The sequence below is a fragment of the Lolium perenne genome, chromosome 5, assembly GCF_019359855.2.
Source record: "Lolium perenne isolate Kyuss_39 chromosome 5, Kyuss_2.0, whole genome shotgun sequence".
NCBI lineage: Eukaryota > Viridiplantae > Streptophyta > Magnoliopsida > Poales > Poaceae > Lolium > Lolium perenne.
This window is the reverse complement of record NC_067248.2, coordinates 9,654,137-9,672,672: the sequence shown is the minus strand read 5'-3', so window position 1 is coordinate 9,672,672 and position 18,536 is coordinate 9,654,137. Positions and strand designations below refer to the sequence as shown.

General features: G+C 43.9%; 2 long non-coding RNA genes across 5 annotated transcripts; both read left to right on the top strand.

The window, feature by feature from the left end:
• Positions 1-9,274: 9,274 nt before the first annotated feature.
• LOC127298998 (uncharacterized) lies at positions 9,275-13,887 on the top strand. Of its 3 annotated transcripts, none has more exons than XR_007850253.2 (9): positions 9,275-9,356; positions 9,766-9,856; positions 10,094-10,150; positions 10,601-10,730; positions 10,849-11,009; positions 12,419-12,591; positions 12,692-12,792; positions 12,923-13,194; positions 13,795-13,887. It is a non-coding gene; the product is annotated as an uncharacterized lncRNA (long non-coding RNA). The 3 variants fall into 3 exon arrangements; XR_011744544.1 differs by having other exon boundaries at positions 9,299-9,427; XR_011744545.1 differs by lacking the exon at positions 10,094-10,150.
• An 886-nt stretch (positions 13,888-14,773) lies between these two features.
• On the top strand, positions 14,774-17,477 carry LOC127299006 (uncharacterized). 2 transcript variants are annotated; one of them, XR_007850271.2, is made up of 4 exons: positions 14,774-14,975; positions 15,460-15,545; positions 16,462-16,572; positions 17,391-17,477. It is a non-coding gene; the product is annotated as an uncharacterized lncRNA (long non-coding RNA). The 2 variants fall into 2 exon arrangements; XR_007850270.2 differs by having other exon boundaries at positions 16,459-16,572.
• The last annotated feature ends 1,059 nt before the right edge of the window (positions 17,478-18,536 follow it).

Sequence of the window (18,536 nt, the reverse complement as noted above, 5' to 3'; positions counted from 1 at the left end):
ATGTTTTTTCTCCCGTACTGCTTGATTGATTTTCCCTACAGGCTACTGCTCAATGCTCATATCTTGCTTCGTGTTCTGTTGGTGCCTGCTACCCACAGCTAGCGTTAATGCCTTGAGGAGTGATGACATTGACCACAGACTACTACGTCCTTGCATCACATGGTTGAGGACTTGAGGTTTACCTGGCTGAAGAAATTGGGCGCCCGGCGTGTCCCCTTGCCGCTGCCGTTGGCGGGAGCCGCCGGGCCTTGCCTGGGTGGTGCCGGCGGCGGCAGGATCGTCCTTACCCGTGGCGGCGCTGGGGGTGTGGGGACCTTGGCGGGAGGCGGTGAACTTCGGCAGTAAACATATTGAGGGAAGATATCATTATATACGTGATGTTATTAATATACTTAAATTAGTATCTTTAGAATTTCTACCTAGTGTTGATATGGTTGCTGATCCCCTGACTAAGCCTCTTAGTCAGGTGGTGTTTGGTAAGCATGTTAAGGCTATGGGTTTACAGATTTTTGAATAATCGTTTTGGACAAGTGGGAGATGTAGGAAATATGTGTCCTACAACTATATTCAATTTATTTGGAACTTCATATATTATGTTACCTCACGGCGGGTAGACAGCGAGGTGGGAGCCCAATTCTTCCAAACTACCTCCGGCATATAAGAGCGTGCCATGCCTTCGAATTGTGCCTTGTACGCCGATGCCGCCGAGTATATCCCTGAAGATTTTGATTTCCAAATGATGTCATCATTCGTACCTTGAACAAGATTCACCACACCAATATGTGTCCAAAGGTCTACAAACTCAAAGATGTTTTGCAAGGACAACCCATTGAAGGATGTTGTGGTAGGTAGGTAGAGGACGAGATCAAATGTGGTAAACGAATATTTGGCCCCAAGGGTAGGGTGCCACTCATCCCGAATCCGTCGAGCCAATTAGATGCCACTGATTGCGTTTGCGTGGATCGCCCCCCTGTTAAACTCGATTCGAGCCGTAGATCCATCTGGGCTAAATCTAAATCTAAATCTAACGGCCATGCAGAGGCCCAGCTCCCGAGGAGTCACAGTAATTGCGTTGCTGAACCCAAGCAGCACCTAATAAGTACGTATATGCCGCCCACAATTCCCCACCCTCAAACTAATTGCGTTGCTGAACCCAACCACCTCTGCTTTCTGCTATCCCTGATCGATCTCGCCGTCCCTCCGCCACCTTCCCCTCGCCGCGGCCCCTCCCTCCCTCCCTCGCCGGCCGCCCTCCCTCCACAGCAACGGGGACAACAAGGGCGGGCAGACCGTAGCTCTCGGCGCCGCGCGCAGGAACGCCGGCAAGGGGATCGACCTGGTGGTGGCCTGACCAGGATGCTGCAGCCGGCGACCACCTCCCCGACCGACCTTCTCCTCTTTACGGTTGGACCTGCTGCATGCTCCTGATGCCACTCCGCCCCGACCACGCCAGGTGAAAATCCCATCGCTACCTTTTCGATAAAGGGCGATTTCATTACTTAAAAGGTTTAAGTATTACACCCGGCCTCTGCATAGCTAAGATGCACACAGCCGCAACACAAATAGCAGACAATTCCATGTTTGACCAAACGAAAAGAAGAACGCAGGACGCAGCATGGAATACTAAGGTATCGGTGGAGCAATCCTGAGACTATGCCGCCACCCATGTAGGGAAATAAAATCCTTCGCCGTGTCCTCCAACCGTGTACACACCTCCGTAAAGAGGTCGCGGTCCTCCATACGCTGCAGCAACGACCATGAACGGAGCAAACTGGTGCACCGGTAGACAACCTGCAAAAGATTAGCATTTGTGTTATTAAAAACCTTGTCATTTCTACATAGCCACAGCGACCAAATAACAGCAATCGCTCCCACCCTAATAAGTGTTTTGTACCTATGGTCCACCCCATTAAGCCAATTACCAAAGATATTGGGAACGCTACGTGGTGGATATAAGGTAGAACTCATTTGGATGATTGACCATATAGACTTTGCAAACCGGCACTGGAAGAAAAAGTGTTTGATTGTCTCATCTTGATGACAAAAAACACACGATTTACTTCCTTGCCAGTTGCGTTTAGCAAGGTTGTCTTTAGTAAGAATGACCCCCCGACGAAGATACCAAGCAAAGACCTTAGTCTTCAGAGGTATCTTCATCTTCCAAATTAGCTTATTATTAGATACCGGCTCGACGGGTTGGATCAAGGCCGTATACATGGATTCAACAGAGAATATTCCATTCTCATTTAGATTCCATCTAAAAACATCTGGCCCATTTGTCAGCTGGATAGCTTCCAAACGCTGCAATAGGGTATTCCATGATGCTAGCCTTTGTCCATTAAGATTTCTTCTGAACGTCATATTAGGTGGAGAAGACTCCATTACCTTGGATAAGGTATCACCTTTATGACGCACAATATTATATAAGGCTGGATATTGTTGTCGGAGAGGGTAATCTCCAAGCCATTTATCCTCCCAAAATCTTATTTGTGTCCCATCATTGATCAAGAAAGATCCAAATGGGAAGAAGTATCTCTTCGTCGCCATCAGGCCAGCCCAAAAGTGTGAATCCCCGGGTTTCCATGAGACCTGGGATATTGCCTTTGAACCAACATACTTTCTCTTCAAAATGGTTTGCCACACCCCTTCTTCAGTGAGTAGTTTAGCCAGCCACTTCCCAAGCAGGGCCCTGTTCTTAACCTGAAGGTCATGAACACCGAGCCCTCCTTGATCTTTCGGCCGACAAACAACTCCCCACTTAGTAAGCCGGTATTTCTTTTTTTCGCTATCCCCTTGCCAAAAAAATCTTGATCGCAAATAATCTAAGCGACGCAAGACACCTTTTGGGATTTGGAAGAATGATATCATATACAGTACCATATTGGTTAATACTGAATTAATGAGTACCAATCTTCCACCTAGGGATAGCAATTTACCTTTCCAACTACTTAACCGTTTTTGCAATCTTTCCTCGACATGTTTCCATTCTGCCAACGTAAGTCTCCGGAAATGAATCGGGATACCTAAGTATGAGATAGGAAACTGGCCCAACCCGCAGCCAAATAGTTCGGCATAAAGGTTTGCATCGTCTTGGGCCTCACCGAAACAAAACAATTCACTTTTATGGAAATTAATCTTCAATCCCGATAGTTGCTCGAAAGCTGATAAGATCAGCTTCATATTTCTTGCTTTATCGAGGTCATGTTCCATAAAGAGAATCGTATCATCGGCGTATTGAAGGATAGACAATCGACCATCCACGAGATGGGGAACCACTCCTTCAATTTGCCCATCTGCTTTAGCACGCTCTATCATGATCGCAAGCATATCCGCCACAATATTAAACAGAATAGGGGATAGCGGATCACCTTGCCTTAAACCTTTTTTTGTTTGAAAATATCTACCAACGTCATCATTGACTTTAATGGCGACACTTCCTCCAAAAACAAAGTTATGAATTAGAGCTCGCCACTCCTCAGAAAAACCTTTCATTCTGAGGGTTTGCTGAAGGAAAGACCACTTAACTTTATCATAGGCCTTTTCGAAGTCGATCTTTAGGATAACACCACTCATCTTTTTACGATGTAACTCATGAACTGTTTCATGCAAGGTAACAACCCCATCGAGGATATATCTTCCTTGCATGAACGCCGTTTGAGTAGGGCGAACCACGTGGTCGGCTACAGAATTAAGCCTAATAGTAGCTGCTTTTGTAAAAATCTTGAAACAAACATTAAGAAGGCAAATCGGCCTATATTGTTGAATCCTTTCAGCCTCATTAACCTTAGGCAATAAAATGATCTCTCCGAAATTTATACGGAAGAGCTCTAGTTGGCCCACATGAAGCACCGCAAAAAGATCCATCATGTCCTTTTTGATTATGTCCCAGAATGTCTGATAAAACTCTGCTGGGAAACCATCCGGACCTGGCGCTTTGTTGTGCTCCATTTGGAAAATTGCTTTCTTTACTTCCTCCTCCGAATATGGGGCGGTAAGAAAAGCATTTTCCTCGGCAGAAACTTGAGGTATGTCATCTATCCGGTTCTCATCCATTGACAGATTACATTCCTCAGGTTCACCAAACAGGCCTTTGTAATAATTTGTAATATAAGATTTGAGCCGCTCGTGACCTTCGATAGTGCCCTCTTCTTGTACTAAAGAATGAATAAGTTTCTTCCTGTGTCTGCCATTGGCTACACTATGGAAGTATCTTGTATTCGAATCTCCCTCCAGAAGAAATTGAGCTTTCGATCGTTGATACCACTTGAGTTCCTCCTCACGGAGAATCCCAGCTAACTTTGCATTTGATTGACTTTTCAGTTCAATTTCATGTGTAGTTAGTGGTCTCACCTCCGCTAGAGCCTCAATATCATCTATAATTGAAGACAATTGGAGCTTCTCATTTTTTAGCTGCCCAGTCATGTGTCTTGCCCATCCTCCAAGGTATCTACGCGTAGCGCGTAATTTGTTATTCCACCTTTGAATAGGGTCAAGGCCAGCAACCGGTTTCTCCCATACTGTCCTCACCAGATCGACAAATCCTTCCCTGTTGAGCCATCCAAGTTCAAATTTGAACGGACGTTTGCTCAAAGGCCTATGATTGCCAGTGGTGATTAGAATGGGAGCATGATCCGATAAAGACTCAATACGAGGTAAAGCGCGTACAGAAACCATAGGGTATTTCAATTCCCATTCAGAATCCATTAGTACGCGATCCAACTTCTCATATGTAGTAGGCGAAAGGGAATTTGCCCAAGTGAATTGCCTGCCACACATTGTAACCTCTCTCAAGTCCAGACTATCGATGACAGCATTGAACATGAAAGACCAATGATGGTCGAAATGGCCTCTACTCTTCTCATGAGGAAATCATAACAAATTGAAATCCCCCCCAATAATGATTGGGTGTGGATTATCCTTTGTAAGATTAACCAATTCACGAAGAAAAGCAGGTTTAAATTCAGGTTGAGCAGCCCCATAAACTGAGACCAAACTCCACACGAAATTGTCGGTCCTATTGCGGATATGGAGCTTTATATGATAGTCTCCACCCGAAATATGCAACACTTCCATGGAGGAGTCACGGACCCCAATTAACATGCCCCCAGAACGACCCCGCGGTGGTCGGGAGACCCAAGTAAAGTCCACCCCGCCAGAAAGGCGTTGGAGCAAACTTCTTGAGAAATCCCTTCTACCGGTCTCTGAGATAGCAATAAAATCTAAAGAATGATCACTAATGCATTCTGCAATGTGCAAGTGTTTAGCCAAGTCTCGAAGACCTCTGCTGTTTTTAAACATGCCATTCATTAGGAAACAACAGTTGATTTTGACACCTTAGCCTTCTTAGAGGGTCTAGCAGTCTTTTTTGTGGAGGAAGATTTAGATTTTCGGCTGGAAGCTTTCAGATCATAGACTGAGTTAAGCACCGCCTCATCCAAACCCACCTCAGATACCTCTCCAACTAGATGAGAAAGGAGCTGACCATCTGTATCGGAATACAGCTCATCCTCATCTACAGGTGAGATATCCGGCTTACTAGAAACCTTAGGAGTGACTTTTAATCGATCAAACTCCATATGTCTCAAAGCATTAGCCGACACATTGACCGTACCCACAGAAGAACCCAAAGAAACACCTACACTATTCAACTTCGCAGATATAGATTGTGTAGAAAAATTAAGAAAAGACTTGGAGGATGGTTCTGAACCTGTCGAGTCCAAGTTAGAGGCCGCCTTGCGCCTCATTGCCCTGGACAACGAATCCTCGTCTGAGGCCAACGCCCCATCTGTAGCCGTCACTTGCCGCATGCTGCGGCGAGACGGCGTGGCGTGTAGCGGTTGACGAAGAGGAGTGACCACCGGGGAAGGCGAGGTCGGAGTAGACACCCTCCCAGTGGTCACCGTCGGAGACCTTGGCGTCGTGGCTAGGGGGGGCGAGCTTGGAGCTATAGCAGCGACGGTGGGCTCCGACCCCACCGTAGCTACCGCCTCCGAGCTCCCGCCCTTCCCCTCGCGTGGCACCACCATCTCCAGCCGAAGCACCCTATCGGCGACGGCCCCAGGCAGGGAGACGCCACTCGCCGGCCCACGTGACACTGGCTGGTCAGCCGTAAGGGGGAGCTGCTGCTCCCCAACGCAGCCTCGCGCCGGCCCATGGCGCTCTGTCTGGTCAGCAGCAAGGAGGAGCTGCTGCTCTCCATCGCGACCTGCAGGTGCAGCCCCGGCCACGCGCTGACCGTGCTCAAGAGGAGCGGAAGTAAACTGCTTCTCCCCAACGTACTTGAGTGCATGCTCACACATGGACGTGAGCTGCTGCTCCCCAGCGCATGTGAGCTGCTGCTCACGAACGTATGTATGCTTTTGCTCACTTACAGACTTGAGCCGCTGCTCCCCAACGACTGTGAGCTGCTGCTCACCAACGGCCGGGATCTGCTGCTCACCACCATCCACGCCTGCATGCGCCGGTAACAGCTGCCCTCCACCCGGCCCGTGAGCAGGGTGGGAAGCAAGAGCAGCATCCCCTGGCGGCGGAGAAGGCCTGGTCCGACCAAGAACGTTTCGCCGCCCGCGTGATGTAGACGGCGTCACTTGGACCTTCTTGGCGAGAGCCTCCGACGCCACATCCTGCACCACCAATCGCTGCGAAGGAGAAGACACTGAGGAAAGCGCCACACTCAGCTCCTCCGCGGTGACCGCCTTCGAAGAAAAATGTCCGTCCACCAAAGATAAAGGTGGCTGCATGTCCGAGCCCACAAGAGCCGTCGGCGACCGTCGCTCCAACGACGGATGCGACTTACGCAAAGCCGCCACAAGAGCAATACCCCGGGGAGTCTTCGGATCGGAGTTAAAAGGCGTGACTGCATGAAGGACCGCAGCAACCTGAGAAGACCCAACTGGTGCCACTGTCGAGGAACTAGAACCCTGAGCCTGGTGCATTACTGTATCTGATGTGCCCTGCGCGAACTCAGATGTATCCATCGCATCCTCATGCTCCTTCCCTTTTCCTCCATCTCCATCGCCATCCTTCTTCCTCCAAACAAAAGGAACAAAATCTGCCTCAGGAACATAAGAAGGTGACTCACGACTGAAACGGAACTCGTAGCCCTTTAGTTTCACTACCACATCAGATTTCACAAAGGTCGCCGCATCCTTTTTACCGAATTTAGTAGTGTCAAACATGGCGACCAGAACCCGAACGACTCCTCTGCGCCTCAAACTGAGGAGATCAACATCCAGAGTCTTCCCCATCAGCGATCCAACAGCCCACAAACCCCAAAAATGGCGAACATTATGCGGCACTCCCTCCACATGCAGCCAAACCTGTTCAAGCTCAAACTTGTGTGGCACATCCGTAGGCTTCCAAACAGAGACAGACATCTGGGAGTTAAAACCTGGAACCGCCATCTGGATTCCATCCACCACATCAAGGTCCTCAAAGGATGGGAAACTAATGAGAAAAACATTATCTCCATGCGGGACAGCCTCCCACTTCCACTGAGGCTTGGCCGGGCACCTCCGCGCCATTTGCTTCTGAATAACAACTGTAGTAACCGCCTCACCAGTAACAACAACTCTAGCCACCGGGGACGAATTTGGGACAAGATCATCCTTTACCACACTATCCGGCAAGGTGGTGAAAAAAGTCTCATAAGTACCCACTCCGGCTACAAAAGCAGAAGGTCTAGTATCACCTTGACTGAAAATACTCTTTCTGTGTGTGTCTCTACTCACGTTGCTTCCCACGGATGTATGTACTCACATCCGCCTCACAACATGCGAGGTAATTGATCTCTGCACTTTCATGCACGCTCAACAACTGATTTGGGGACACATCCTGCACAGTTGCTTGCTTGTGATTCACGCTGGGATGGACGATCTTGCATTTATCTCACTATTTCTCATCAGCAGCCCATCTAATTCTTCACCTGATATATATGCCACAGCAGACCCGGCTTTTGGCTAGATGCATAACAATCCTCCAAATTAACGACAGATATTCTATTGAATTTTTGTACATGTACCTCACGACTATAGTTTCGCACCGCTAATCTTGTATCTTTATCAAGTCATCCCACTGCACCCAGTAATATGCATCTATGTCACTCGCCCGGGTTATGCAAGGGGAAGGCCTTATTTAGCAGATGAATTTACATCATTTTAACCAGCCATCTCCAACGTTAACAGCAAAGGAAGCACTACAGTTTTTTAGAATTTCAACTTACCATCGCAGTTCAAGCCTTGTCATCTCCATGAATATCCATCCAATGGCCTTTTTAATAGTGATGATTGTATTGTATGCACCCTGTTTTGCTTATAATGAAGTAGATCTGTGACCTTTTTTTTTTTGTTCCTCGTCGAATGGGTTACTTGTCTAACCACAACGTTTTAACCATGGGCAGCGAGATTTTTCCAGAAAATTCAATGGCTCAACATCGACATTGGCGCTGGATGCACCCCTGGAGCCAGTCTTCCACTTGTCTGTCACGCCCAAGTAGACCGCTGGGTGGTGATCTCTCTTGGCACAGAGAACACTCCCGTCCCCGAGTCCTGATGCTTGGCATCAACACTATGGGGATGAGGTAGTCCTACTCTCTTCAACCCTACTGCTTTCTTACGAATTTAAGCTTCATTACAGACTTTACTCTTCCACTTCATATCTTTACACCGCAATTGCCTCAACTTGTCTCAGGTTCCTGCTGCGGTACTTGTGGTGGTGCTGCTGCTGTACATCCGACCTCCTGATGGCCGCACCGTCCGTGGGGCCGAGATGCACCTGTTTTATTATTCTACTAGAACCATGACCACCATACGAAAGGTCTCTCTTTCTCTCTCAGTTAGCATCTCTTTTTTTTTGGACTGTCACATGTATGCTTGCATGGATACGAGTTTCCAGTTTTCTTCACTACAAATGCTGGGATGTAAAGGTGTTCCATCATCCAAGTGTGTTCTGCATGCATCATTGTAAATTAAACGTTTTTCATTAATTAGCCGCTCTAGATTTTCTGCAATTACTTGCTTCTCTTATAATTTCTATCTTTCTTTGACATCACAGATCAATATGGAGCATGCCTTGCATCAGATATTATTCGATATTTTATTTTTGCTACCCACCCAACAAAAAGTTGATTTGATATGATACTAAATTAACCTTCAAACGTAGAGTTTGATAGGCCACTCTACTCATTCATGACCCGTTCTAGATTTTCTGTAATTACTTGCTTCTCTTCTAATGGCTCTCTTTGTTTATCATCACAGATGAATATGCGGTGTGCCTTATAAGTTATAACTGAATAATTGCCTTGCGGGTTGAGGAGAGTGACCTGGACAACGCCGGAGACAAGAACGACTCGTAGTAAGGTGCATCCCGCTGCCTTCTCTGATCAATCTGTGATATTCTGGCTGCCACGCAATTGTTGCTGCACAGAAAGGTTCGAGCTAGTTTCAACCTGACCATTGCTAATTTAGTTTTCTGGCTTAGTGCACAGTTGCTAAAATGGTGTAACCTCAAGTTCACAACTGTCTTATGACACTCTTATAAAGCGGGTTCTACAAATGTCATATTCATATGCTGATGGCCTGATTTTAAATAGATGAGACATGAGATGTTTGTATTTAAGCTTTGCTGGCATATATTGCAACTCATATAAGAATTGAATTACATTGTATATTGCAATTATAGACCAAACGGAATGGATGAGCATCTCTTGTGTTATTTTTTTGGTGCTGCTTATGAATCAACATAACTGACAACTTTTATTGCTTTCAGGTTCAGATCATACCGGGGTTGAATAGCACCAAGCCGAGCGTACCAGGAGGCGGTGTTGGAGGGTGGACCAGTACCCCACTTGTGCTTTCAGGTCTCCGATTTTTCTGCATGCATAGGGCTGCTCTTATGATTCCTCTCCTCTCCTTTTATTTTTAAATGTATAGTCTGTTGTATGCATAGTCTCTGGAAGTATATACAAGATTGCTCAAATTTGTATATTTCTTGGCTTCTTTGTTCATGGAGAATGACATCTTAACAAATGTTTCTCGACGCTTTGATTAAATTAGTAGTATTGAGTTCTAATCATCCTCTTCGTTTTTTATCACAGAATTTCTTGTGGCCACTTTTCCTTACTATTGGAGCGTGCCTTGGAGGTGCAAACTAGGTGGGTTCAGGATGACTTCCTTCACTAGGATGCAGCTGGGGACAAGAACGACCCAGTGCCTCCTGCCTGCCTTTTACCTTGTAAACAGCACACAAGGTTGAGTATTTGATTTAGGTGTTCTTGAGTTCATTCATCTCTTTTGGTGAATAAATGGGACTGTTTCTGCTTAGGTTTATGTGCTACTTTAGCAAAAAATTATCTAACTAGCAAACGAGGATCCGGAAAAACTGATAAACGTGTAGTAATTTTGTAGATTATATTCTTAGGTTTCTGAATTAATGGAAACACCTAGATTGATGTCCTCGTGTTGATAATATATCTACACTCTTTGTTAGTTTATCATGAATCAAATGGTTTCAACCGCAACACAAGGAAGTAGCATGAGTGTTTCTAGATACATCAACACTCCGAGTTTTCTCTTCTAATTATTCTCTTCATTCATGATTACAGATTTTCTTGCCGCCACTTATCCTGAATGTGGATGGTGCCTTGAAGCTGGAAAATGGGTGGCTTGGCTGCTGCTATTGCTGCTTAGGCTCTCATACGATGGACTTAGACTGCTGACTGCCGGCACATGGCGGTGAGCCTCACATCCTCCTAGACCTGTTCGGATCCCTTTTGCTGATTAAGAGGCTGTGGCTTCTTCATTTTCTTTGTGGCGAAATTTAACCCTAGCTTCACTTGTCTGCTCTCTGTAGAAAGTTCATGATTGGGTGCAGTTGTGCTGGTAGACCCAAGTGTCGGCGGCAGCATTGATGGCGCCGTGCATGAAGGTTCAGTAGGGCGCCTGGGTACATGATGGTAACTTCCTCCTCTACTAGACCGCATGCCGCCGCCTGGGATAAGAACGAACCACTAGGTGCCTCCTGCTGCCTGCCTTGCACTAATTGATTATTCCTTGGTTGCATGTTGTGCAACACAATCGTTTGGTTGTGAATTTACCTTGTTGTTTGCAGGTTCTGTTGACTGTATGGTTTTGGTATACAGTTTTGGCGAGCAATTTTAGCAAGAAGTAGATTGAGAGTAATTGTGTTGGATGCTACAATCTCTTTCCCCTCAAGTGTGTAAAGAGCGTTCTTGTTGCATATGTTTTTGAGGTTGTAAGAAATGGAATCCTGAGATATGTTCTGCACCATTTTAATTTCGTGTTGGCTGCAATATTATCTCTAAAGAAACAATCTACTTCAGCTGGGCATGCTCAACTAGTTTGTCATGTTGGTAGTTTTGGCCAAAAGAAAACATAAACACCTTCTAATCTTGCGAAAATTAATATCATGTACCTTCTTTCTTGATGATTGAGTGTAGCAGTAGTCAACTAGCAGCAAGGTTTCAATTGTCGACATTCCATGAAATGAACTTTGTGGTTGAGCCTTCGTTTTTAAGATGACGTGTATTTGAGCTACGATTCCCAAGTGAGACAATATCCATGTTATATTTAGTGTTGATTATTAAGAAACAACATTGTTATTTTATTTCATAGTGTCCTTTTCACCATTGTGGTAGTCCTAGACTTCACCATTATGTTTGTTGAGTGCGACCTGGAGAAGCTGAACGACTTTGTATTGTGGCGGCCAAGTACTTACAGCCCATTAGATACTACAATGATCGTACGAGAGTACCTCAAATGTACTGGGCTTATTTCCCTGTGACTTGTTCTCATTTTTTTCGTACATGTGCTCATTTGAGCTGTGGTAATTTTCTTCCACGCCTTTGTGCGGCGTGGTTCACAACTCTACTCCCAGGTTATTTTGATGCTGTAAAAAATTAAACCATAATATCTGTTCGGCTGCATTTTAGTTTTCTTTTGGTTTTATTATCTCTGTAGAATTTTGTGTAGCTGGGCATGCTCAACTCGTTTGTCATGTTTCTGGGTTTGGTCACACCATAACAGAATCACCTTCTAATCATGTCAAAATTAATTATGTACCTTGTTTCTTGATGATTGAGTGTAGCACTGCTCCACTAGCACTTGCATATACATTACATAAAATGGACTTGTGGTTGAGCACTTGCGCTTTCATCTTTAGGAGGACTTGTATTTGAGGTACGATTTTCAATTAAGAGAATATCCATCTTTCTAGTGAGATAATATCTTGCTATAGATTTTGCTGGTTTTTAAGAAACAATATTGTTACTTATTTCATGTTGTCATTTCACCATTGAGCTAGTCCTAGACTGATAGAAATATCCTTTATATCGTACTGGTTTGTGATAAATTGCTACCCATCCTCTTAAGATCTTATTATGACCATTTCATTTTTGTGACAGCGAGTAGTCATGAGCACGGAGGGGCTATAGCTGGGCGAAGGGAGCAACGTCACTGTCTTGAGGCTGTACTTGGTTGAGTGTGACCTGAAAAATCAGGGCAAGTCTGGCATTGTGGCGGCCAAGTGCTTACCTGCGCTTAAACGTTATGATGAGCTTACAGGAGCACCGCCAAGGTACTAGGTTTATTTGGTTGTACTTATGATTAATTGGTATGGTATATGTTTCCCTGAAATTGAGATGGTAAATTTGTGGTACTCCTATGTATGCTTCTAGATCTGCACTGCGGTGCTTATGCTGCTAGTTGGGCATTGTGGCAGCCAAGTACTCATGGCTGCTTAGATACTACAATGATCCTACACAAGAGGACCACCTAGGTAGTTGGTTTATTCCCCTTTGACTTATGCTCTTTTATTCGCGCTTATGCTCAAGTAGTTTATACTTATGAAATTAGATCCTTTACAAAGATCCAATTCAAATTCGTAACACCTATTGGTGATTTTTTAGGTCAATGAAGCACCATAGAACCCACCACCGGTCTCCTGCGCTAACGACGTTGTCGTTAATGGGCGTTGGTCTCAGACAATGCATGTCCACGCAGCATGGAGCTGCTGCCAGCGTCTTCCACCGGGGGATCCGGCATTGCTGTTGGGCTGGCTGTGGCCCACCATGCTTCGTGTTCGGTAGTAGGCTTGGCTAGCTCTGGGCTTCACTAAGCTAATCATTGTGTTGCTACTGTGGTGGTGGTGTTGTCTTGGCCTTGCCTACACCCCTCTCCGGTGAGCTCCTCGTAATCCTTTTGTTGCTTTATTGGGCATCGAGCCGCGGCTATTCTGTCCCCTGCCAATGTGCGGAGGGGTTCGTCTTTTTGCTCCATGCAATTTTATTTCTGTATAAAATGAATCTTGTGTCGTGTCGCGATTCTTCATCATTTTAATTTTGTGTTGGCAGCATGATTTATCTCTAAAAAATCTAGTGCAATTAGGCATGCTCAGCTAATATTAGTCCATCTTTTTGGTTTTAGGCACACCAAAACATAACCGCCTTCTAATCTTGTGTAAATTAGGGATTTATTATGTCCCTGTTTCTTGATGATTGATTCATGCACTAGTCAACTAGCTTTAAGTTTTTTTTGTTTTCTACTTGCCAAGCATTGTGGTTGTTCTTTCACTTTTAGGGTGACCTTATTTTGAGTTATGATTTCAAGTGAATACTCATATGCTATATCTTGCTTGTTACTTTGAGATGACATTGTTATTTAATTCATGTTGTCTTGTTCACAATTGTGATAGAGAGTATCTGCTATATCGTACCGGTTTGTGATAAATTTCTACCCGTCTTCATAAGTTTTCATTATGACCATATCATTTATGTGACAGGGAATAGTCCTGAGGATGGAGCGGCTGTTGCTGGCAAAGGGTGGAGTGTCACTCTCTTGAGGCTGGACTTGGTTGAGTGTGACCTGGAGAATCAGGGCGCGTCAGGCATTGTGGTGGGTTGATGGCCAAGTGCTTACATGCACTTAGACACTATGATGAGCTTATGAGAGCACCACCAAGGTACTGGTTTTATTTGGTTATACTTATGCTTTTTGGTCTGCTATGTGTTCCTGTAATTGAGATGGTAAATTTGTGGTACTCCTATGTATGCTTCCATATCTGCCTATGGTGGTTAATGCTGCTAGTTAGCAACTCTATTAGTCTAAATTCCCAAAAAGTTTGTGTTGCAATCGTCTTATACCAATTCTGGTACTATGTGATCTCTTGGTATAATTCCCAAAAAGTTTATGCAAAAATATTTTAGAATTGCAGTTTTCCATAATAATTCACATAATAACATGATAAATTAGTGAGCAGCTGAGCACCTATTTTTTGACTTTACCATGTCCGAGGCAGCCAAGTATATACACACATGTATGCAATTTTGCATGCAAAGCAAAACATAGTAAGTAGTAAACAGCTTATTTTCGTTTTTGAGGGGAAGCAAGGAAACAGCTAACACACAATGTATGCCATGGAGTGCAAAGCTGGAACACGAAGCCCATCACGTGTACCGGTCATGTACAAAACAAACTTGTGTCATTTTTTTTGGTGCTAGCGTGTTGATTATGTACAAAACCATCCTGTGTCAGGTCTGTACATGACAAAATGGTAGCTGAATTGGTAGGAGTGCGCGACAGCAGGAGACGCACGTTCGATTCTTGGTACCATCATTTCATTTTTCGCGCGAATATTTCCAGCGGTTCGACCGGCTATCTGGCAAGCTGGTTTTCTCCTTAAACCACCGGTCGAACCGCGGTTCTGCTGGTTTTCACCGGGTCACTTGCCTGAACGGTCCTCTGCGCTTAATAGACTGGGAGGAGCTATAGCATGTAACAACCAGACAATGGTATGTTGCTAGGAACACGATCAGAAGACGAGGTGAGGAAAAAGGGGCACTAGGGGCTCTACCAGTGTTGTGGTGCACATGTCACTACACCACCACCTCCTACTCATTCTCTGAAGCAACAGTGCCGTGGTGATGAGCTCCATGGACCCAACAATGGAAGAGCAGAGTAGAGGTAGAATGGAAAAATCTCTCTTGGGCGATCTACTTGTCTCCTCCTTTGTATTTATGTACACAACCATACGGGTTCATCATTTGTTGCTAAATGATCTGAGTCAACAAAAGATGGAAAATATTTCCATGTTTAACTGCAAAACCAAAATATGGAAAATATAATTCTTAGATAAAATGCAGATGAAATAGCAACATGTTTTGCTCTGGTAGTTCCTTCAGTTTTCTTCCTCGGCTAGTCATGTTCAATACTATCTCCAGTAGGGTCATGAAAGTCTGAATCTTCCTATACTTACATTTCAGAGTATTGGCATTGAAACTCTAATAGGAAAACCATCTTACTAGTTTGCTTTGTTGCTTCAGTCTGAAGGTTAATCTTCTTACTAGTTTGGTGGAACAATTCGTTCCTAGCTATGTATCCCTACTGTTGAAGATCATAATATTCTTGCGCTGCCTGTAACTTTCTATTTTCAATTCTTTCTTAATAGGATTGAGGAAGCATTGATCAATTATAGTGCACGAACAGTACAAGATTATCATGTTGGTGTAGGATTTCCAACTTATGAATGAAGAGGTACAATTTCCTACTCCTAGAGATGTTCATTTGTTTGGCAAATAAGTGGTTATTTTGGTGTTAAAGAAATATCCATGTCATTGTTGTGTTGGTGCTGGCTACAATGGTATCTCTTATCTATTACTAGTGGGCATGCTAACTCGGTCACACCGAAACACAATCACCTTCTAATCTTTGCAAGTAGGTTAAACTTGTGTTCTTGTTTGGCTAGTTATCGATATGGTGTTTAGGATCTTACTCCTAGTAAAGAATCATGTATTGTTCATTTTGTAGTAGCTGCAGTTGGGGAATTGCTTATATTTGCCATGTTGTTGATCTCTGTGCATTATGCTCTTGCTCAATACGAGGAATAAGTTGGGGATGAGTTTGTCTTTAGTTGGGGATAAGTTGTGTCGATCGTGCCACGGATGTGTGTACGTTTTGTGCTGTCCATTGTTGGTCATGACGTCCTTCTGGGCATGTTTCCCTTCCCCTGTGACTTATGGTTTGCATGTTTCCTATGAGGTTTAGACTTTGCTAGTGGTAGTTATTTCTGATTTGGTACTTTCCTTTGATCAAGTTTATGCCAAAGGAATAGAACTTCCATAATTGCCTACCATCTTGTTTGTGACGAACGATTTGTTTGTGTTGTCACCTAAATAGATCTGGCCCTTGGGTGTATGAACAGTTGGGTTTGGGTACCCTTTCACTTGCATGTTTTGACAAATTAGAATGACAATATTTTTTTCTTGTTTTGAAACTAGATGAGTTTGTATTAGTCCAAACTACTTGAATGGTTTAGCTGCGGCTATCATTAATTGGTGGCTGACTTTGATATTGGTTTGTAAGTTGTTGTGTATGAAGTGCTGACTCGGTATCTTTAAGTTGAACTATTGCATCTTGAGTTACTGATGTTGTTCAAATCATTGGGCAGTAGAAATAGGAACTAGTAGCAAGGTTGCGATTGGCTCAACTCTGCAGTGCAGTTGGCTTGAAGCATCAATCCAATGCATGACTTTTAAGAACAAGGACTCGACCATACAAAACTGTAAGCTTTCATATCAATCGACAAATCTTAATTTGGTTTCTACTATCAGTTCATATAGAGGCCCATTGTGTACTATATTACTGAGAGTGTTGTACGATATAATCATATTATCATAGACAAAGATGCTATATTTTCCTCATGTTTTCTGATAGTTGTACTCGCCATTTTATATGACATTGGAAAAAAAAACAGAGCTGCGTCGAAGGATGTACAGAAATATAGAACAATGAGTTCTCTCTTACTGTTGGTCTAGCAGTGCCAGCATACTGGTGTAATGAACTGATGAAGTTCTAAGTTGCGAGTGATAATATCAACAGTTTCATAATCTATAATACTCTTCATCTTGTGTATTGCAGTTTGTGCAATCCTGCAATAACAATAAGCAACTGCCAATGTATAATTTACGGTAGATACCAGTACACGGTTCTGGTGGTATAAGTTGAAGTTGAGATTTGGTGCGTATGTGTGCTGTACCTAAATTTTGAAACATGGGCCAGTGAAGTACAAGGCTTTGAGATGAAATTCTCAGGGTACACTTTGGTAAATCAGGAATAACATATTACTCATTTTGCATTCAGCTGTCATGAAAAATAAACTTATTCCAGTTCTTAGAAACATGACTAAGTTTCAAAAAGTTTGATATATCGTTGCTTTATCACATTGCTGATTTTCCATTCAGATTTCAGATAAAATAAGTACTTATATTATTTTGTTCATACGACATGTTTGTCACTCAAGATCACTTTGCAGCCCATCTTACTTAAATACTGCACCTCACTAGAAGTACCCTAGAATGATCATCTTCACCTATGTGATAGGATCCTGCCGAAGCTAAGAAGCAAGATACATGGCGTCCCAAGTCCATGCTATTGTTGCTACCGTGTTCGTTGACAGAAGCCGCTAGCTTTGCCACCTACAGAGGCATCGGCGCGAAGTGGATGTCCAGAATGTGGAAGTGCAGCTGCCCAGTCACTCCTAGGTTTATCCATGTCTCGCTTCAGAATTTTTGGGCTTGGATGTTTAGCTAATAACTTCAATCTGTTCATATACTCATGTGACAAGTTTCATTTTAGAAAGGTCAAAGTGTGTGTTGATCTGCAGATATCCTGGATGAGAATGCACATACTAAAACTATGGCTTGGTAAGCTTTTCTCCATTTGCTAGGCCATGTCCACATAGAATAGGATTTCTTCTTTTTTGCATGGTTGTGCAAAGTGTATAGGCCATCTCACTGCTTTTTTTCTGATGAGCACCAAGCTCCAGACTGGTTGTTTTTCTTACAGAACTCACATCAGGGCGTTGTTTAATTCTCATCTTATATTGGCATGACCCAACTTTTTGTCATCCATATGCTAACTGCAATGTTTGTGGTGCGTGGCCATCCTGCGCTGCTGTTGTGGTGGGTTTGGTTTGTTGGTGTACACTGAATTGCGGCTTTAGCTTGCCTGAGATGCATAAAACCAGTCCACTTCTACTATCCACAAGTTGTAATTGTTATTCTCCTAAATGAAAGCATTGGTTGCATCATCTCATGCTGGTTTTTTGAATATGATAGTAGGTGCCATTGAATCAATCCTTTCCAAGGCAGAAGGTGCCGCAAGATGAATCAATCCTTGCCAGTCACATGGTACTGATGCATGTTCTCAATAGGATATAGTAAATAGAAGTGATAAAAATTGGTTAATAGGAATGTTGTTTCTTCTCCATCATCCTATACCTTGCAACAACATGAAGTGACGTATGGCCTAAACCCAAGAATTGATATTTGCTACTGTTGTTTTTCTTCTTTTTAAGATGGTCAGAAACCAGTGAATAATGATGTTTTGTTCTTGTGCAGTTGGAACCTTAGCTCATGAAGCCTGATGCATCTTGGAAGGAGGCTGGAAGACCAAGGGGGAACACATCATATATACCCTTGTTCGCTGTGCAATATCTATGCCATGGCAGCAGTGACCTTTATAGCA